We start from the raw sequence: 19,529 nt of genomic DNA on the forward strand, positions 1-19,529 counted from the left end.
ACAGTTTGCATTGCTTCAGGGGATCTTTGCATTAGGAAGATTAGGAGCACCTTTTCATTCTGAAATGCTCACTCAGAAACAAAGCACTTGATGCCTCAGCTTGGCTGTAACTGAAAAGCTTGGCTTTTTTGCTTTTCTCAGGTAAAGTTTCCTGCCCTTTTGGGCTCTCTGTAGCTCTTCACCCACACTTTCCCAAGCGTTTCCCTCAGGGTACTCTGACCCACTGTCTTTTACTAGCTTAAAGAGAGAGCTTAGAAGAGGTTTTCGGGAACTTGCCCTTGCCTCCTGCATTGCAGGGAGGATTTTTAAAGCTTGAAAGAACTTAGAGAGGTTTTGCTGTCTTAAATTTGTTGTTTTCCCTTAGAGCTAATCACAGGTGGTCCCCATACTAATATCTTCAGGTGATTCTAATTTTTGTCCTTCTGAGGGAGAGTTTTGAAAGGCTTTAGTTTTTAAGTTTCTTAAGAGAGAAAGATTAAGGCTTTTTAGAGAGATTTTCCCCCCAAGTTTTCCAAGAAAAGCTTTATAGTTTAAGAGAAAGGTTTTTTTTTCCCCAGGAGAAAGACCAACTTTTCCCAAAATTTCCCAACTTTAAACTTTGACTTCTTACACCCCCATTTTTGCCTCAGGGAGAAATTACTTTCTCCTGCGGCTTGGATTTGGCATTTCAGCTGTCCCCAGGTCAAAAGCTTCCATAGGAAACTTTTCCTTCCCCATAAGCTCCAAGAAGAGCTTTTTTACTACCCGAAAAGCCCAAAGAAAGATTTTTCCCCAGTTTGCTTTCAAAGCCCCCAAAGTTAGAAAATTGAGTTTTTCTGTCTAGTTGCCTTACTTATTTTTTCCTACACAATCTTATACTTCTAAGTTTTTCCTAAACTATATTACTACCCTATATCTTATACTTATCACAGATAGAAATTGAGAAAGGGATAGAAGATAGAAAATTTTGACAGAAGAGAATTTCGCTGCAGCATCGGACATCCTTCCAGTCCACTTTCCTTTTCTCTCGAGGATAAAACGCCTGCCTTCCCAAAAAATATATATAAATATATATATATATTCCATAACACCGGCATGCCTTTCCACTGGCAGGGCTAACTCAGCACTTTCACCAAAAACTCTGTAATAAAACTATTATTTTCCTTTATATTTAGTCCCTATTACTTTGTCTTAAGTCCCTGTTCATTTGTCTTTAGTCCCCCCTTTTTTTTGTTCCCTTTTTTTTTAGTCCCCCTTTTTTTTCTTTTTTCTTTAGTCCCTGTTCAGGCGCCATTCTGTGGGGCGTTTACCCACCACCCCCACAGCTTCCCAGAGTTTTCTTGAGTGCGAGCAGCAGGAAATATTAGAAGGATTTATAGCGGAGAATCTTGTGGAGATAAACAGATAGAAAATAAAGGATAGCCTCGAGAGGGCCTGGAACCTATTTCAACAGGCCCCGACTGTCTCTGGCCCAGGGTTTTTATAGAGACGCCAAGGGGTGGAGCAAAAGACCTCCTCCCCCAGCACAGCCAAGTGCAGACCATCTCAGACACCTGCACTCAGGCCCGTGGTCCTGATCATCCTCTATTTGGACCTGCTGGGTAAAGCCACGAGGAACCCCAGAACGGGCTCCCACAGTTTCCCCGTTGTACAGTACAGATCTCTGAACTTACCTGTCCTATATACTGGTACACTCACGCAGCATCTCAGATGCTTATGGTTGGAAGCATGGAGTGAGAACTGTATGAACATCAGCTAAGACTGACGGGGCAGTGGGTACATGCTCCTTAAAACAGTTTCTCATGTAATTTGGTACACCACCCATACTTTATTGAGAGTATGTTCTAGAAGATAACAGAAAGATTAAAAAAAAAACCCTAAAACCATGAAAAATGCTCCAACAGGCAGTCCAGAGGGCTGAGGATGTGTCTATATATATAGGTTCAGCGCTTCTTATGTTCTTCTACCATATTAACCTTTTCATCTGCATTTGGCACATTACTCAGACTTTTTGCTATTCACTAGTGTCTGCTACATGCTTAGCACCAAGTGTTCAGGAATTATTGACACCCTGATCTTTGAAACTTAAAGCAGAAGTCCACTTAATATCCAGGCATGTCCATAGCTAGGGGGGTTTTCAAATAACTAGGAGGCAATAGGGAGATGTAGATCAAAGGGCATAAACTTGCAGTGATGTAATGATAAGTCTAGAGATATATATTGTACACCAGGGAAATGATAGTTCCTAATATTGTATATTGCAAACTTTCCTTGAGAGTAGAGCTGATGTGCTTTAGACACACACACACACACACACACACACACACACACACACACACACACATACACACACACACACACAAATATGGAAGATGGTAGTTAGGTTAATCCATCAGTATTAGGCCTTTAAACATGCCTATGTATATTGAACCAGTTTGTTGTATGCCTCAAGTTTATAAAATAATTAAACCTTTAAATAAGTAGAGGACCAAATACAGAGGCATATACCAACTAGAGAACTCAGTCAAGGCAGTGTGTTACTTATAACTTAGAAAGGGGAGGACCACTGTGTGCCGAAGGCAGGGCATGAGCCAGGCAGCAAAAGATGGAGAGAGGGAAGTTACCAGCAGCCATCCAGTGGTAGAGTTGCATGTAGTTAGCAAATACTTCTAGAATGCTTGTGATATAAAAGGAGCTGGTTTTGAGTGCCTTAGAAATGCAACTCTTTTTAATACTTACAACAATCCCATGAGGTAGGTACTAGCATCATTATGTTCATTTTTACAGAGGCACATAGGAAGCTGAGCAGTCTGCTGAGATCCCAAAGCATCAGGAAGCCGTGAGCCAGGACTTACCCTGGGTTGACACAGCTCCGTTTGTGCTTTCAACCACTTCCCAGGCTGCTGCCTCAGCATCATCGAAGGCCCTGCATTGGAAAAGGACCAGAGCCACAGGGACTCAGCTGGTGTGCATGGCACATCAGAGTGGCCAGCCAGGTAGGCAGTCAAGGATGCATGTGGACAGGCGCTTGTTTGGAGAGCTGAAGCTGGAGGTACAGATCTAGAAGGGAGTGATATGCTGGGCACAGATGAAGCCAGGGATATTTGCATAAAGAGCAAACCTGAACTGCTCCCAAATTGGGACACAATTATTAGAGAGGAAGGAATATTTTCATTGCCCCCCCCCCAGCATGTCCCAAAGTAAGAGGATGTAAAGCTGAGATGCGAACATGCAAACATATGTGCAACATGCTGGTCCTTGCTGTATCCCTGAGCCCAGAGCCACCAACAGGAACCCAGGCACTGTAAAAGGGGGGCAGGCTCTTTGAGGAACAGCAGAGCTTCGGGAAGTTGCTCGTTTTGTTTTGAGGGCAGAGACTGAAGTTATGTAAGGAACTCCTGTCAACTTTCACAGTATTTTTCTTTTCTAAATTTTTTTCAAACTCACTGCAAATCAAATCAAATGGCTAAAGAGTGCTTGAACTGCCATGATTCCTCTGATTAACAATTCAAAGCCAGAGTTTGAATTATTCATGGTATTTAAATAACTTATCAATGTGAGCAAAAGTGATGGGAAGCCGTTTGCAATTAGAAAAGCTTACTTAAAGCCTGTAGACAAATACCCCTAATTAAATAATATTGCCCACTGGAGACAGAGTTTCTGGGAACCAAGGAAGAATTGGAGGAACGGGAGTCCAGGAGTGACAGGAAAATGAAACCATACAAAAGCCTATGTTTGGCTGAGTCCTCTGTGTACACAGATGCTATGAGGTCCCCTGAGAAGTCATTACGCAGGGATCCGCAGAGGTCTGAGAAAAGTCTAGAAAATAATTTTTTTTACAGAAAAAAAAAGATAAATATTGGGAGGACTGGGAGAGTGGAGGGAGAGGAAATGGAGGTCGGGATGTAATGCATGAGAGAATGTAGCAGGAATCTTAAAAGGTCTTTTTAATAAAATCAAACCTGGGGCCAGGTATTGGGGTGAACGCTGGAAGATCAGAGAAGCAGAACAAGCCACAGCTACCTCACCTCGCCAATCCCTCAGCTGATCCTGTTTTCTCAGACTGGAAGCCTCAGTGTCCTCATCCAAATGGATCTCAGCTGAACTGCTGTTCCAAAGCCTGAAAGCTTAACCAGCCTAAAGCTTCTAGTTTCTGGTCTTCATGCCTTATATACCTTCCTGCTTTCTGCCATCACTCCCTGGGATTAAAGGCGTGTGTCACCATGCCTGGCTGTTTCCAATGTGGCCTTGAACTCACAGAGATCCAGAGGGATCTCTGCCTCTGGAATGCTAGGATTAAAGGTGTGAGTGCCACCATTTTCTAGCCTCTGTATCTAGTGGCTGTTCTGTTCTTTGACCCCAGATAAGTTTATTAGGGTGCACAATATTTTGAGGAACACAATACCACCACACAAGAAGAATAATAAAGAAAAGTAGATGAATGTGATAACATTCAACTTTCAATACCTTCTTGAAGAAAGGAAAGGTCCACATTAACACATAAGTAACCAGAGTAGTAGGAAAAAGTCACCTAGAGTCAGTCAAGGTCAGCAAGGAGTGGAGAGGAGTCCCAGGCCATGTTGAGGGTGTGGCCTCAGAGTACCCAGTAAATACTGATGGTCTTCCTCCCTGGTTTTCTTTGAGTACTGGCCCTTTTTCTCCAGACTATGAAGGTTAAAAAAACAAAAAACAAAACAAAAAAAAAAAAAGAAGAAGAAACAAAACATGTTATGGACAGATGTGGTACTGAAATTGGGTCTGAAACTAAGGGGAAAAAATTCCTGGTTTTTGTTTCTTAAGTGGAGGTGCAGTAGAGGCATTGCAGGGTACCTGGAAACACAACAGAGGACCCATGCCCTTGAAGGCTCAGAGAGATGAGTCCAAGTCTGAAGAGACTCAAGGTCACTAGGATTAGGGGCTCACGAGGTCCAAATGGATAACTCATCAAATTCTAGTACTGTTCTTGAGTTCCAACAGCAAATAAACCCCTGATGGATGTACATAGCAGTCAGTGGAAGGGGCGTTCGGATTATGGAGGACTAGAGAGGTGGGTTTCAAAAGGATGCAGAAGTAGAGGAGCTTGGAGGACAAGAGCAAGGCAGGGTCACCACATCATCTAATGACATGGATGGTAAGCATCAGCATCTTTCAGACACTTGTCACCATGCCACTGCTCTTTCACTCTTTCTGACAGTCTCTGCCTGTTGGTGTTACATTCAAAGCCTCTGCAAGATGTGGAGTTTGGTGTGTGAACATCTGATTGGCTGGGCCTCAGTCACATGCCACAAAGTCAAGTTCGAGAAAGGCTTTGTTTTTACAAAGTGTAGACAGTTGGCACATATCTCTGTACCCATAGATGAGTGCATTTCTCAGCCCTTGACTTGGGGGTTCTATTGACTCAGTGAAATGCCACAAATGAAAAGCAAGTTGGGGAGTAAAGGGCTTATTTGGCTTACAGTTCTATAACACTGTTTATGGAAGTTAGCAAAGGAAGCCAGGACAAGGAACTCAAACAGGACAGGAATCTAGAGGCAGGACCTGATGCAGAGGCCACGGAGGGGTGCTGCTTACTGGCTTACTCATGGCTTGCTCAGCTTGCTTTCTTATAGAAGCCAGGACCACTTGACCAGGAATGGCACTACCCACACTAGGCTGGGCCCTCCCCTATCAATCACTAATTAAGAAAATGCCTTACAGATCTGCCTATAGCCCAAACTTAGGAGGCATTTTCTTAATTGAAATGCTACCTTCTAGCAGATGATTTTAGCTCGTGTCAAGTTGACATAAAACCACCCAGCACAGCCCTCATCAGAGAAGCTCCCTTTTACAGTGGATAGTGACTAATTCAGAAACTCACAACTCATCAAAGTACAGAGAATAAGCATTTGTGGAGTGCTCAGCCACGAATGACACATCTAGATCACACCACTGCCCCAAGGCTTAGGGAACAATACAGAAAATGGGGCAAAAGGATTGTAAGAGCCAGATCTTGGGGAAGATGAACAAAACAGTGTCTTTTTTTTTTTTTTTTTTGGTTTTTTTCGAGACAGGGTTTCTCTGTGTAGCTTTGCGCCTTTCCTGGGACTCACTTGGTAGCCCAGGCTGGCCTCGAACTCACAGAGATCCGCCTGGCTCTGCCTCCCGAGTGCTGGGATTAAAGGCGTGCGCCACCACCGCCTGGCTCAAAACAGTGTCTTTTGAACATGACAAAAACCTTTGTACTTATGAACTCAGCAGCTGCAGTTGCCTGCACAAGACCGACGTAAGATCAAGCCAATCAGTATTCTAGCATGGAATGGAAAGGGGATTCACAAGCCTCCACCTTCTAACTGAGGATCTGTTGACAGTCAATGACTTCTGTAGGAGGTAGGATTCCTGGTAGGTCCACCATGCTCCAGTGGGTGGTCCCACACCCATGAATATATAACCAGTGTGAACTGGACTTGGTGGGTTATAAAAAATAAAGATGACTTGAAGTTGGAAAAGGTGTGAGGGGTGAATCCATGAGTCACAGGAATGAATGGGAGGCGAGTCTGATCAAAATATGCTGTATGGAAGTATGAAATTATCAAAGAATTAACAAAAATATTATATTAAGAAAACAAGCAAACAAAAAAATGTACCTTGTTTCCTAAATCTGCCTCTTACTTATGTGGAGATTTCCCAAAATAAGGATGGATGTTGGGTTGCTATGGTGTACATCTTCACTAGCTCCTATCTCTAGCCAAATGCCTCTTCCATGAGCTCATTTAGGGAGCTAGGCTCTCATGTACTTCAGGTTGACTTCAAACTCCCTGTGTAGGTGATAATGGTTTTATATTACTGATTCTGCTATCCCTGCATCAGGCAACTTGGATAAACTCACAGAGACATAATGAATGGATAAAACACAGGGAATGTCACACTGGGCAGAGTAGTACATGACTTTGATGCCAGCACTAGGAAGGTGGAGGTAGGAGGATCAGACGTTCAAGTTCATTCTACTCTACATGTCTACATAGCAAGTGCTGGACAATAAGCAGGTGTCACTACACATAGTGTAGTGTAAGAATGTAGAGATAATGAAGTTACCACTATTTTTAAATATTATAACTATCCACTTAAAACAATCCAACAAGTACATTATCTAAACTATTCAAATTAATCAAGGGTTCAGTGTTTAAGGGTTTAAGCTTGAACTCCAGTGACAGTAGAGTTTCTAGACAAGCACCAAGTATAATGAAATTAATATACCGTACATATTAGTAACAAAATCCATAAGGTAATTAAGAATTAACTTATGCAAAAAGCATGAATTATCAAGCTTTAATTAAGAACATTTAAAATTCTATAAATAAATGAAGAGGTATTTATGTTAATGTTGATGTTTGAATATTGTAAAGATATCAGTTCTCACAAAATTAATCTTTACATTCAATGGAATGCCATTCATCACCCTAGTGTGCTCTAAACACAACTTGCTAAGCCTCTGTAAGATTGGTTTACCAAGAAGACCCAAGAAGCCTAAATTTCTTAAAAATATTCAGTACACACTTCTCTTGATTGAGAGAATATTGAGCTATATTATAAAAACCACTATAATAAAAATTGGGACGTGTTCAAAGAACAGATTATCTAGAGTAGAATCCAACAATGGGGAGACTGGTGCCAACCCAGGAATGTACAGAACTCTGCATCAGGTGAATGCGGCACCAGAAGCAAACAGGAAGTTGGCAGCTTAGAGGTTGGGACAGGAGAACCTGATTAGTCTATGGATTTCTGCAACTGCTACTACTACTAAGTGGTGGGCGTGAAAGGGATTATTAAGAATTATAGACTCTCACTCTGGGTGGTGGTGATGCTTGCCTTTAATCTCAGCACTTGATAGGCAGAGGCAGGAGGATTTCTGAGTCTGAGGCCAGCCTGATCTACAGAGTTCTAGGATGGCAGCGCTACACAGAGAAACCCGGGGGTGGGGGAGTGGGGTGGGGGTGGGGGTGGGGAGAAGTAGATTCTCTTATTGACACAAGAATATGGGAAATCCTTTTACACAAAGCTTTCAATGAATACTTTAGTATAAAAAGGATAAATATGATAAATGAAGCATTTCTTGCAAAGATAGTATACATGAAGTTGATAGATGACATAATGAGATAAATAGGTTCAATATTTAGAACTTGACATGCTGTTCCCACCATATCAAGTAGCAAACTAAATAACCATAGCTGAAGAGTATAAATAGGAAAATCAGCAGTTCATTGAACCCATGGAAAGTGTCTGAGAATCATTAGCAATCAAATAGATGCAAACCCAAATAACAAAATATCACTTTACATGTATAAAGTTGACAAAAGGAGGAGGCTGGAAAATGCCACCAGTTGTCAAGAATGGAAAGAATGTGAGAAAGAAGAGCTCTTGAGAGCCTCTGGGGGAACAATTTGGCCCTTAGAAAAGCAGGGGTGCATGCAGATAGCATACATGCAGAGATGCTTCTGCAGCCCTGAGGAGACACAAGGCTGAAATCAGCTGTTGAGTCCATCACTGGACCAGTGGTCCAGCGAGGCCCTCCGTATTCACACTCCTCCATGCAAATCTGATCCACGTAGAGCAACCTGGACGAACCACAGGGACACAATGCTGAGTGGATACCGAACAGGAAATGTGACACTGAGCAAGGCAGCACGTATCTTTAGTGACAGCACTAGGGAGGGAAAGGAAGAAGGATCAGAAATTCCAGTTAATTCTTGTGAACCTGGGATGCATGAGACCCTGTCTTAAACAAAAACCAAAACAAAACATGGAAGGGAAATTTAACATAACAAGATTAGGCAAATTAAAAATGTGTATAGGGAACAGCCAAGTCCATCTTGCAAGACTACAAACAAAACACGCACATTAAATTAAGTATGCTTCCCTATTAGTGGTGGCTAAGTAGTAAAACAGGGCTACAAGGAGATTTTTATAAACTTGCCTTCCAGGAGAAGCAAGCTACTTAATTGGATTTGGGGGAAAGAATATTTGATATGATGCTCTCAGTCTGTCAATTAGAAAACACCAGGCGAGGTGTTTGGATGCGTCACCTCTTGGAGCTCAGCATCAGCATCCCTGAGGCTGGAAATAGAATCAGGAGCTCCAGAGACTGCCTCCCACTGATGGGGTCAGAGGTGCTGGATACTCGGTTTCTAATTGGATCTGTTGTGTCAGAGTGCAGGGCAGGGCTGCTTGCACAGCACAGGAAGTATGTTTAGCCTTTATGACGCATTTTAAAGGTTATAAGAAAAGAAACAAACGACACCCATGAATCTTGTGATTAAGCCTTGGAAGTAGCTAGGAGGTTGTTAACTTTACAACTTGGAGTATATCAACCATCAATGGGATTGTGCTCCTAACTGCCCTTGAGGTTTGGTGGACACATTTCCTGAAGCAGGAAAACGCTTAGGGTTTTTCTAAGAACACAGAAGTCTCCTTTCACACAAATATTTGAAGTCTTGGCTATTTGTGACTTCCTCTTTAGAAAGTAGCACTATACTTTCTTTGTTTCTTAAAGACTTATTTTCTTTGTGTGTGTGTGTGTGTGTGTGTGTGTGTGTGTGTGTGTGTGTGTGTGTGTGTAGGGGTCAGGTGTTGGGGGCAATATGTGCACCTGAGTGCAGGTACCCTTGAAGGCCAGAAGAGGGATCTCCTGGAACTGGAGTTGTGAGCTGTCTGATGTGGGTGATGGGAAACGAATTTGATCCTTTGGAAGAGCAGCAAATCATTTTAGCCACTGCGCCCTCTGTCTTCCTGCCCCATGAAACTCTCACTTTTTTCAGCTTCTTTCTGAATCAGGTATCATTGCAGCATTCCCATTTTACCCATGTTAGTAAAGACACACAGGTACAGTGTTTGTGACTGTTTGAGAAGTCTGTTGAAACTTCTTCAAAGTGAGACATACTAAAATACTTGTTCATTCATTGGCTGGAGCAGCCATATCTCCCCAAATCCCCCAGACCTTTTAACTATTCATGGATGCCCTTTACTAGTAAGTTAATGTGCCTGTCTGCAGTGGAATTGTACTGGTTTCTCCTGGGTGGCGGCGGTGGTATAGTCCAGAGCTGGATCAGCCAGCTAGCTGTAGCATGGATTGTAGTTGGTCTTATTAGAAACCCAGAGTCAGGTATCAGGGTAAATGCTGAAAGATCAGAAAGACAAAGGAACAAGCCACAGCCAACAACTCCTCAGTCGAAAGAGCTGAGATCCTGCCTCTACCTGACTTATAGTCCTGTCTCCACCTCCCTACTGCTGGGATTAAAGGTGTGAGCCACCACCTCTATGTTCTCTTTTAGATTCAATCTCATGTAGCCCAGGGTGGTCTTGAATGCCTAATTTTCCTGTTTCCTCCTCCTAAGCACTGGGATTAAAGGTGGGTACCACAACTGCCTGGCCTTTATGGTTAACTAGTGGCTGGCTCTGCCCTCTGATCTCCAGGCAAGATTTATTTGTTAGAGCACAAACTATCGTCACAGCTAGCCTTTCCCATTTTAGAGGCACACTGGACCCCTACCCACTTGGCAAGCCTTTACTCATACACATCCTGATCCACCAGAGTGGGGTTCCTGGCGTGATACATTTAGTCCTTCACATGGCACCAGGCATATTTGTTCTTTGGTAGAGCCTCTTAGAAGTGCTACATAATAGGGTAAGAAGGTCAGCACAGACAGACATGGGACCTTCTCCCAGGAAGCTTCCAGTCTACTTAAGGAGACACAGAAACAAGTCACGGGGATGACTAAGAGAAGTCTTATGAGATCAAAGGAGTGAAAATGTGCCTCACACTTATTTTAGTCAACATAGTAAGGGTGTGAAGAGCAAGAAATGGTAGATGTAAAGAAGTTTATACATGGGGCCCTCTATGTCTCTGAGTGTTTAATCTACAGGTTCCTCATGGATTCAACTAGACGCAGATGGACAGGCTTAGGGAAAGGATCCTATCTGAGTTGAGCATGTGCAAATTTAATCTCTGCTCATTATTCCATGAATAGTACTGTTGTTCGAATCTTAGACGGTCTTTTAATAAAAAACCCAGAACCAGATATCAGGGTGAAAGCTGAAAGATCAGAGAAGCAGAGCAGCCAGGCACTAGTTCTTACCTCTATGAAATTCTCAGCCTAAAGAGAGGGAATTCCTCTCTCCATCCGGCCTTATCACTTCCTCTCTCCGCCCAGCTCTATCACTTCCTGTCTGTACAGACCTCCAGACCTCTATAGTTAACTAGTGGCTAGCTCCTCCTGATTTTCAGGCAAGCTTTATTAATTAGAGCACAAATAAAATAGCACTACACAGTACAGGGTAAAGACTGTTTACATAACTTTTACATTGCATTTGGTAGGATAAATCACTAGAGATGGTTTTAATGTATGGGGGGGTTGTGTATGTTATATACAACATTAAACAATTTTGTTTTATTACATTTTTTTTTTTTTTTTTGGTTTTTTGAGACAGGGTTTCTCTGCGTAGTTTTGCGCCTTTCCTGGAGCTCACTTGGTAGCCCAGGCTGGCCTCGAACTCACAGCGATCCGCCTGGCTCTGCCTCCCGAGTACTGGGATTAAAGGCGTGCGCCACCACCGCCCGGCTCGTTTTATTACATTTTAATTAGCTAATTTGTAGGGGTGGGTGGCTTTGACAACTCTGGAAGTCAGTTCTCTCTTTCCACATGTGGGATTGAACCCAGGACATCAGGTTTGTTAGCTGGTACCTTTACCTTGGATCCGTCTCAACAGCTCTATGCTATTTCATATAAGGGACTCAAGCATCCTCAGATTTTGAACGACTTGCAATGTGTCCTGGAATCAATAACCCCAAAGGTACCAAGAGATGGTGTTTTTAGAGGTCTCTTGAAATGGGAGGCATAGCACAGCATGCAGAGTCACATAGGGAAGCCCCAGAATTGGCCAGGAGAGAGAGGGGAGGAGAGAGCAGGGTAGACCCAGAACTTTTATTGGGGTTATTAAAAGAAAGAATGGTCAAGACAGGGTAGATATAAGAAGTAAGCTTAGGATTGGGTAGTCAGTGTAATTCTGATGCTCTCTGGCCTATCAAAATGTCCTATAGTAGCCTGGAACTCGGCCCTTGGATAATTTAGATGGCGTGAATATGGGCTGATTCACAAATGTCTGATGAAAGAGAAAGAGATGTAGGCTCTGGATTTGTTGTTGGTTTGTACATTGAAGACATGGTTGCAGGCGAGCCATGTTTTTCTGTCTGTAAGAATTAGTTATCCCTGAGAGGACCGAGGCCCTATACTCTAGAGCATCAAGCACATCAAAAAAGAAAATATTATAAATTCAATAAGAAATTGGGTTGAGAGTCCATGAAAAAGGAGACTGCTTTCACCTGGGAAGTCAGGGATGGCTTCCTTTGGGAGTCCTTCAAGATGAGGACTAGGGGCTGTATATATAAGCTAAGGAGGAGTGTGTAGTCCTACTCCACATAGGCGACATAACATATGAAAAGTCCTAGAAGAGCAGGGAGCCTCAAACCTATGAGGAACATAAAGACTACGGTGGAAAGAGGTGAGGATTGAGAGGCCGGAAGGGCTGCCCGGCAGTGTGCAGGACTGGGGCGTTTGTCAGAGAGTAGGGTCCTCTCCTTGAAAAGCTTTAAGTTGGAGGTGCTCAGGACGCAGCAGGCTGGTTTTCCCATCTGACCTGGCTATGAGCAGAGCGCCTCTCTGGAGAGCTGTGTGCTGCTGCTATTCCTCTAGACACTAGACCACCAGCTGTTGGCCAAGTTCCCGAGGTCTCATGCCACTGGACACACAGCCTCTCAGCCATGCCTGCATTTGCTCCTTTGGCTGACTCTGTGGCACAGCCAGAGACAGGGCTTCCTCTGATCCTCTATCCTCTGGCTCTTGTCCTTCCATTTCAGCTCCTGTGGGGCTGTTGTCTCATCTAAGGGAGTGTGAACTGTGGTTCTTGAAGCCTCACCTACACTGAACTAACTTTCTCTCTCTCTCTCTCTCTCTCTCTCTCTCTCTCTCTCTCTCTCTCTCTCTCCCTTCCTTCCTTTCTCTCATTCCTTCTCCTTTTCTTCCTTCCTTCCCTCCCTCCCTCCCTCCCTCCCTCCCTCCCTCCCTCCCTCCCTCCCTCCCTTCCTTCCTTCCTTCCTTCCTTCCTTCCTTCCTTCCTTCCTTCCTACAGTCTGACAATTTCATACATGTGTATAATGAACCAGTTGTTTACATATCCCTTCTCTCTGTCTCTGTCTCAGTCTCTGTCTCTCTCTCTCCCCTGAAACTCTTCTTCCCATATGTCTTCGTTAGGATTTCTATTGCTGTGAAGAGACACCATGACCACTGCAACTCCTATAAAGGACAGCATTTAACTGTGGGTAGTTTACAGTTTCAGAGGTTCAGTCTATCATCATGGCGGGAAGCATGGCGGCATGCAAGCAGACATGGTGTTGAAGAAGGAGCTGAGAGTTCTACATCTTGACCCAAAGGCAACAAGAAGTGAACTGACATTGGACATAGCTTGAGCATAAGAGACCTCAAAAGCCCGCCCCCACAGTGACACACTTCCTCCAAAAAGGCTACACCTAGTCCAACAAAGCCACACTTCCTAATAGCGCCACTCCCTGTGAGCTCACGGGGCCAATTACATTCAAACAACCAGCCTTCCTGCTTTCATGTCTTCTTTTGGTGTGTTGCCCACTGAGTTTAGTTTTTCACCCAAGCATGGATGGGAGGTGATTTACTGCAAGAACAACTTATCAGTGGCTACACTACTAAAAAAAATTGACTCCCTCAACCGTTAAATGCCAATCATCCCTACACTGAACATTTTATAGAGGCTCATTTGTGGGAGCCCAGCTGGGAGACCAGGTACTCTTGAGGAGTGAGGGATAAGAGATATTAGATAGAATGATAGAGGGGAGAGAAACACATAGAAACACAGGACAGCCTCCGGAGGGCCTGGATCAATATCCACTGGTCCCTTCTGTCTCTTCTAAAGGACCTTTTCTAGGAATGCCAAGGGGTGCAAGAAGGGACCTCCCCCTAGTACAGCCAAGTTCAGACCCTTCCAATCACCTGGTAACCACATATGTGGTCAGGCAATCCTCTAATGCAGCCCTGGTAGGTAAAGCAAGCTCAGATTTCACTAGGAAACCTTTGTGGGCCTCCACACTCATTGACTTGATTAAAACTCAGGAATTGTGGGAAGCTTGGAATATTGCAGGTCTAGAGCCAAATATCTTAGCCTAACTTACCCCTGTCAATAGTCATTTATCACTCATTTCTTTGTGTGTCTTAATGTCTATGGCTATTAGATAAGTCCTTGGAATGTATAAATGGACTCCCAGCTTCCAAAACCGTAATAACTGAGGATGTATGTCATCAGCCAGCGTTGGAGGTCCATGGTAGAGATCTCCCCATGTTGTTACAACCCCTTTACTTGATGTTTCCACAAATGTGTTTGAAAAGTGTCTTGATTAACTTTCTTTTTTCTGTTACTGAAAAAACCTTTTTGAAACTGTTTCCACGTTGGAGTAGGATATTTGGGGTGATCTAAACCCAGGCCATGGTCACTCATATTTTCTCCAGAATTGAACTACCGTATTCCTTTTGAGGTCAGACCCGGGGTTCTCTCTTGACATCGACAGGCAGGAGATTCTCTTGGGATTTCTAAATGATCTGAACTTGCAGGAAGTTGCATGGCTTGCTGAGTGGTTGCTCTGTCGGGCAGGGAGGGCTCTTCCCCCCCCCCCCAGACGAGCCAGCTCAGAAATGAGCTGTTGCTATGCGAAGGAGCCCGACACTCAAACGAGGCAGACTTTCCCCCATTAAAAATGCATGGATAACAAGTTAGCAAGGCTTTAATGCAATTAGAGGCAAACCCTAATCTGGAACAATTAGGTATAAGGCAAATAGCTCCATGTGTCCAATTGTGAAGTTGGAGGAGCTGAAGTTTCATCCTCCTCCTCGGAGTCCTGTGCTTAAAGACACAGAAAGAATGTGACCTTCTGCCTGTGCTCCTGGGACCTCCCAACCTGAGCTGTTCCATTTAACTGCCTTCTGGGTAATTCAAGGTTCTTTACTTCAATTTGAGCTTTGAGTGAAAAGCAGAGAAAGAGGTTGTGGGAAAGGGAGATGCAGGAGGGTAAGGGTTGTGTCAGAGGCTCTTCTTGGTAGCCATGACAGCTGGAGCCTCCCCCCCCCCCACTATTTGTCCTCCCCTGGCCAGCGGTCTAGTCACAGATGGAAGTCAGCAGCCTGGAAATGCACTCCTGCTATGTTAAATATCAGACTAGAGGTGTAGCTCAATTGGCAGTGTGCTTGCCTACCATGTATGTTGCTCGGGGGTTGATTTCCAGCATTGTATAAACCAGACATGGGCCAAGGTTGGGGCCAGAGGGTTACACATATAATCCCATCATTAAAGAAGTAGGAGGATGAGAGAGAGAGAGAGAGAGAGAGAGAGAGAGAACACAAAATTGGGGAAACAATGAGGTTGAATTTGATAAAAATACAGTACATGTATACATGAAGCTCTAACTCAATAAATATTTTCTGGGACTAAAAAAAAAAAGAAGCAGCAAGATTAAAATTTCAAGGTCATCTTTGGGCTACTAAGGAGTTGGAGACTAGCTGGGAGCTAGAACAAGATCCTGTCTTCAAAAGACAACGGAAAAACACTCCCCATCAAAATGTCTCCTGAACTCTACAGGGGTAGGGATCCAGAATCGTATAGGGCACAGGGCACTGTGTCCCTCTTCTGTCGCATGCCAGCCTGAGATTTCAGGCCAAACAACTCCGACCGTCTTTTTCATTATGTGTAGAGATAAGAATCCCTTTGGTAGGGCTGGGCCAGATTCCTTTCCAGCAGTGAGCTATCTTCCCTAGGAGGGTGGTCTTGAAGCTGATGTCACCCCAGCCAACGTGATGGGATGTCTCTCATGTTTCAAGCTGCTTGAAAAGTCTGAACTTACAGCTTAGTTAAAAGTTCTGGCTTGAGGCATTCAATGTTCTCATTAAAATGCAAATTCATTCCGCACACAGCTGCCCCAGTTGTTTCCCCTCTTGTTATCATTTATTTTCCTTTCTCTCCTCAGAATGTTTGACAATAATGAAGCCCGGACGACTCCATGATGCGTCCTCATCCCGCTGGTGCGTACCAGCGCTCCAGCCTCCGTCCTTTTATCACCCACTGGATGCATCTGCCCAGGCCTAGCCCCCTCGGTAAGATCTAAGCACACAGGCAGGTAGCATGGTGTCTTCCTGAATAATTTAATCGGCAGGCAAATGAGTGAATGAGAGCATGCATGAGCGGAAGGTCACCTAAAATGGCACGTCTTGTCCCTCTCACAGCGTAGTTTCAATGTAGTTGTTACTGAAGGTAGCCGAAGTCTGAGGTCTAAGATGTAAGCATAGATGAACAGGCTTATATGGGTCAAGATTAGGTGTAGTCCTTCTCTCCCAAGACACACGCACACACGCGCATGCATGCATGCACGCACGCATATATGCACGCCCTTCTTCTTCCCTTCATAAAGAGGCCTGTAGCCTTGGTTGGAGTTGACTGCACAGTTAAAAAAAAAAAGGCGGTCACAAAAACAATGCAAATCTGAATGTAGCAAAGCCAATCACTGCTTTGCTGGATTTTGTAGCTACTATCAGTAATGGTTGTTGAGGGAGGGAAGTGTTTTTAGCCGAGATTCCCAGGGTATGTGAGAGACTTGGAGGAAGAATATTCATCAAGTAGGTTATGTGAAGCCCACAAGTGTGGTCCAGCAATCTCCAGTTAGATATAGATTTATTCCTGGGAGAATCGACTTATTTAAAACATGACTACCAAATCATCAAGGTTAAATTTACGTCACCAACCAACCACATTTTCAAGTTGAATAAAATAGTGGCATTGGATGCTAGAGACATAATATCAAGAGTGCTAAGGTTTCCTGTTGACATTCAGTACAAATAACATGATGCTCAGCTCTCTGCAGCTGGCCTGGGGCATTCAGGAAAAGACAGTACCAGCGCAATGTCTTGGAAAACAACCCAATCCCTATGCCTCCTGGGAAATGGCTGTCAGTGACATCACCCATGGGCTGCTCTTGACATTATTCTTTACTTGATGTTTTTCTTATGCTTTGCCCTGGCAGTTTTTGTCAACTTCTTAGTGGTCACTTTAAGCAAACCTGACAGGCTTACTCTAGATCTGTAGAAAGCCAACAAGGAGCCCCATGGGCCTGGTGGCGTATGCCTTTAATGCTTACTCAGGAGACAGAAGAATCTTGGGTTTGGCACCAGCATGGGCTGCATGGCAAGAATGGGGGTGAGGGGGAGAAAAGCAGCCATGGAGAGAAAAGCAACATCAAAGTAAATATCCTTGCCAGCTGCCCTGTCTTGTACCTCAGTGGCCCTTCCAGGTTCTGTTTCTCATGGACGCTGGATTTGCATAGTCTGCTCATTTACATTCTTGCTCAGCCTCTCCCTCCTGGCCACCTCCCTGAGCCATCATGATTGATTTAGGTTGACTTTCTTGGCTCCAATCTAGCCTTCTGCTGAACTGCTACTGAAAAAATGCCTCTTTCTTTCTTTCTTTCTTTCTTTCTTTCTTTCTTTCTTTCTTTCTTTCTTTCTTTCTTTCTCTCTTTCTTTCCTTCCTTCTTTCTTTCTTCCTTCCTTCCTTCCTTTCTTTCTTTCTTTCTTTCTTTCTTTCTTTCTTTCTTTCTTTCTTTCTTTCTTTCTTTCTTCCTTCCTTCCTTTCTTTCTTTCTTTCTTTCTTTCTTTCTTTCTTTCTTTCTTTCTTTCTTTCTTTCTTTCTTTCTAATTTCTGGAAAAGAGCCAGATCTGGTGTTCTGCCTGGGGTACCTGCCATGAGGCCCAGTTCCTGGTTCCCCAACCCCTTGATTACCTAGAAGTGGGATGGCCTGATTATACCTGGAAGGTGAAGGATGGTACCTTCCTTCCTTCACCTTTTGTTACAGACAAAAGGACACTGCAACCTGCCCAGGTGCCAGGTGCCTTACCTAGGACTCCATTTAAGCCCCCAGTACCCTTACAGGCATAGGAAGGGTCAAGAGATATTTCCAAAAACCAAAACTAGATAGTTTGACCACAGGTTGCCTCTGTCTATTCATGACCCACTTTGAGCCCCAATTTCCCATCAACAAGGTTATAATGGTATTTGCATGAACATAAGAAATCATCAATCTTTTTTTTTAAATCTCAAAATGGTAAGTTAATATAACTTATATATAATAATAATATTATATATAACAATAATATTATATATAACCTATAACCTATATATTCTCAATAGGTTATCTGTAAAGATATAGTAATTATAAAAGAGGTAGCACATATTAAAATTATTAAACATGTGCTGTAATTACAGACACATTTTACTTTTCCTCACCTAAGAATTTCTGAAAAGCAGTTAGTGTTCCATTATGGCTACTTGGTAAAAACGCTAGGAGAAAATTCTAAGGCCCAAACACTGGGATATATTGACAAAATACCATGACCTCTCTGTCAAAAGTCTGGACACTTTTTTAAAAACTTGGCTTGATATGTTTGGGCTCAGGGCAACAGCTAGCTCCTGCAATACGCAAGGTCAGCTGGGGGAGCAAAGGTGTAGACCCGAGAGAAGGCTTCAGAACTCATATGTACTGAGTGGGACTAGACCCGGACTGGCGAGGGAAGCTGAGATGAAACACACGTTTCTATCCTCCAGGCCAGCTTCTGGCTAGCTTTGATGGCCATATTCAAAGGTTCCCTGGTATCTCCCTCCCTTCTAGGCAACACCAGTCATGGTGTCCCTGTACATCACTGCTTCTGTTTGCACATTTGCCCCAGACCGCAGTGATTAACAGCCTTCCACTCTTCCCACCCTGTATCCTAATACGATGCATGTTAGGCACATTGGCACAAAGATAATCATCATTAACCGTGTTTCTGTAATAATCATGCTGTATTTACCGAATGCTTGCTGTGCTGTTGAAGCTGTACAAAACCCCACGAAGCTCCTATTCTGATGATTACTGTTTCATAGAAAAGGGAACAGAGGCACACAGAGAATCATGAAGCGGCTCAGGGCTCCTCACTGCTTAAAATACAGAGGCAGGGTTCTAACCCAGGCAGGCTGGCACCAAAGCCTGCCCGTTAACTGTTTCTCTCCTTCTAATAGATGAATGATTCTTGGCTTCTGGCAAAGATGGAAATTAATGAAGCAGAGTTTAAGGGGAAGAACTCCACCATTCCAATAGGAAAATAGGAATTTATCTCGCTTTGGGTTGCTATTTCGAAAAGACCTGTCTCCATCTTCAACAGATGGATGCTAGCCAGCCAGACACAGGTAATTTAGAGACTGTATTGCTAGGATCAGGAAACAGAAACCCAAAAAGGGACTCTGAAGAGATTCATTCACCCAGACTCCTCTAATTGGCTGAGCAGCGAACACGACTGGCAGTCTTCGATATGGCTATCATCCCCAGGGGGGTGTGCAAGGTCTCTTCCCCGTTACTCAGTGTGACTGCGTCATCAGCATCCTGTATCTCTTCCTTCAGAAGACGCAAAAGCGTCGTGACA

The 19,529-nt window shown here is 43.7% G+C and overlaps 1 protein-coding gene across 1 annotated transcript in view; it reads left to right on the forward strand.

The window, feature by feature from the left end:
• Positions 1-2,764: 2,764 nt before the first annotated feature.
• The window catches only part of Scg2 (secretogranin II), a 32,585-nt gene continuing 15,820 nt past the window's right edge, over positions 2,765-19,529 (forward strand). Inside the window, exons 1-2 of the mRNA XM_076549982.1 lie at positions 2,765-2,975; positions 16,049-16,175. The gene's annotated coding sequence lies outside the window, so the exon portion shown is untranslated. The remainder of the gene's footprint in view (positions 2,976-16,048; positions 16,176-19,529) is intronic.

Source organism: Peromyscus maniculatus, chromosome 13 (assembly GCF_049852395.1).
Source record: "Peromyscus maniculatus bairdii isolate BWxNUB_F1_BW_parent chromosome 13, HU_Pman_BW_mat_3.1, whole genome shotgun sequence".
In the NCBI taxonomy this organism is placed as follows: Eukaryota; Metazoa; Chordata; class Mammalia; order Rodentia; family Cricetidae; genus Peromyscus; species Peromyscus maniculatus.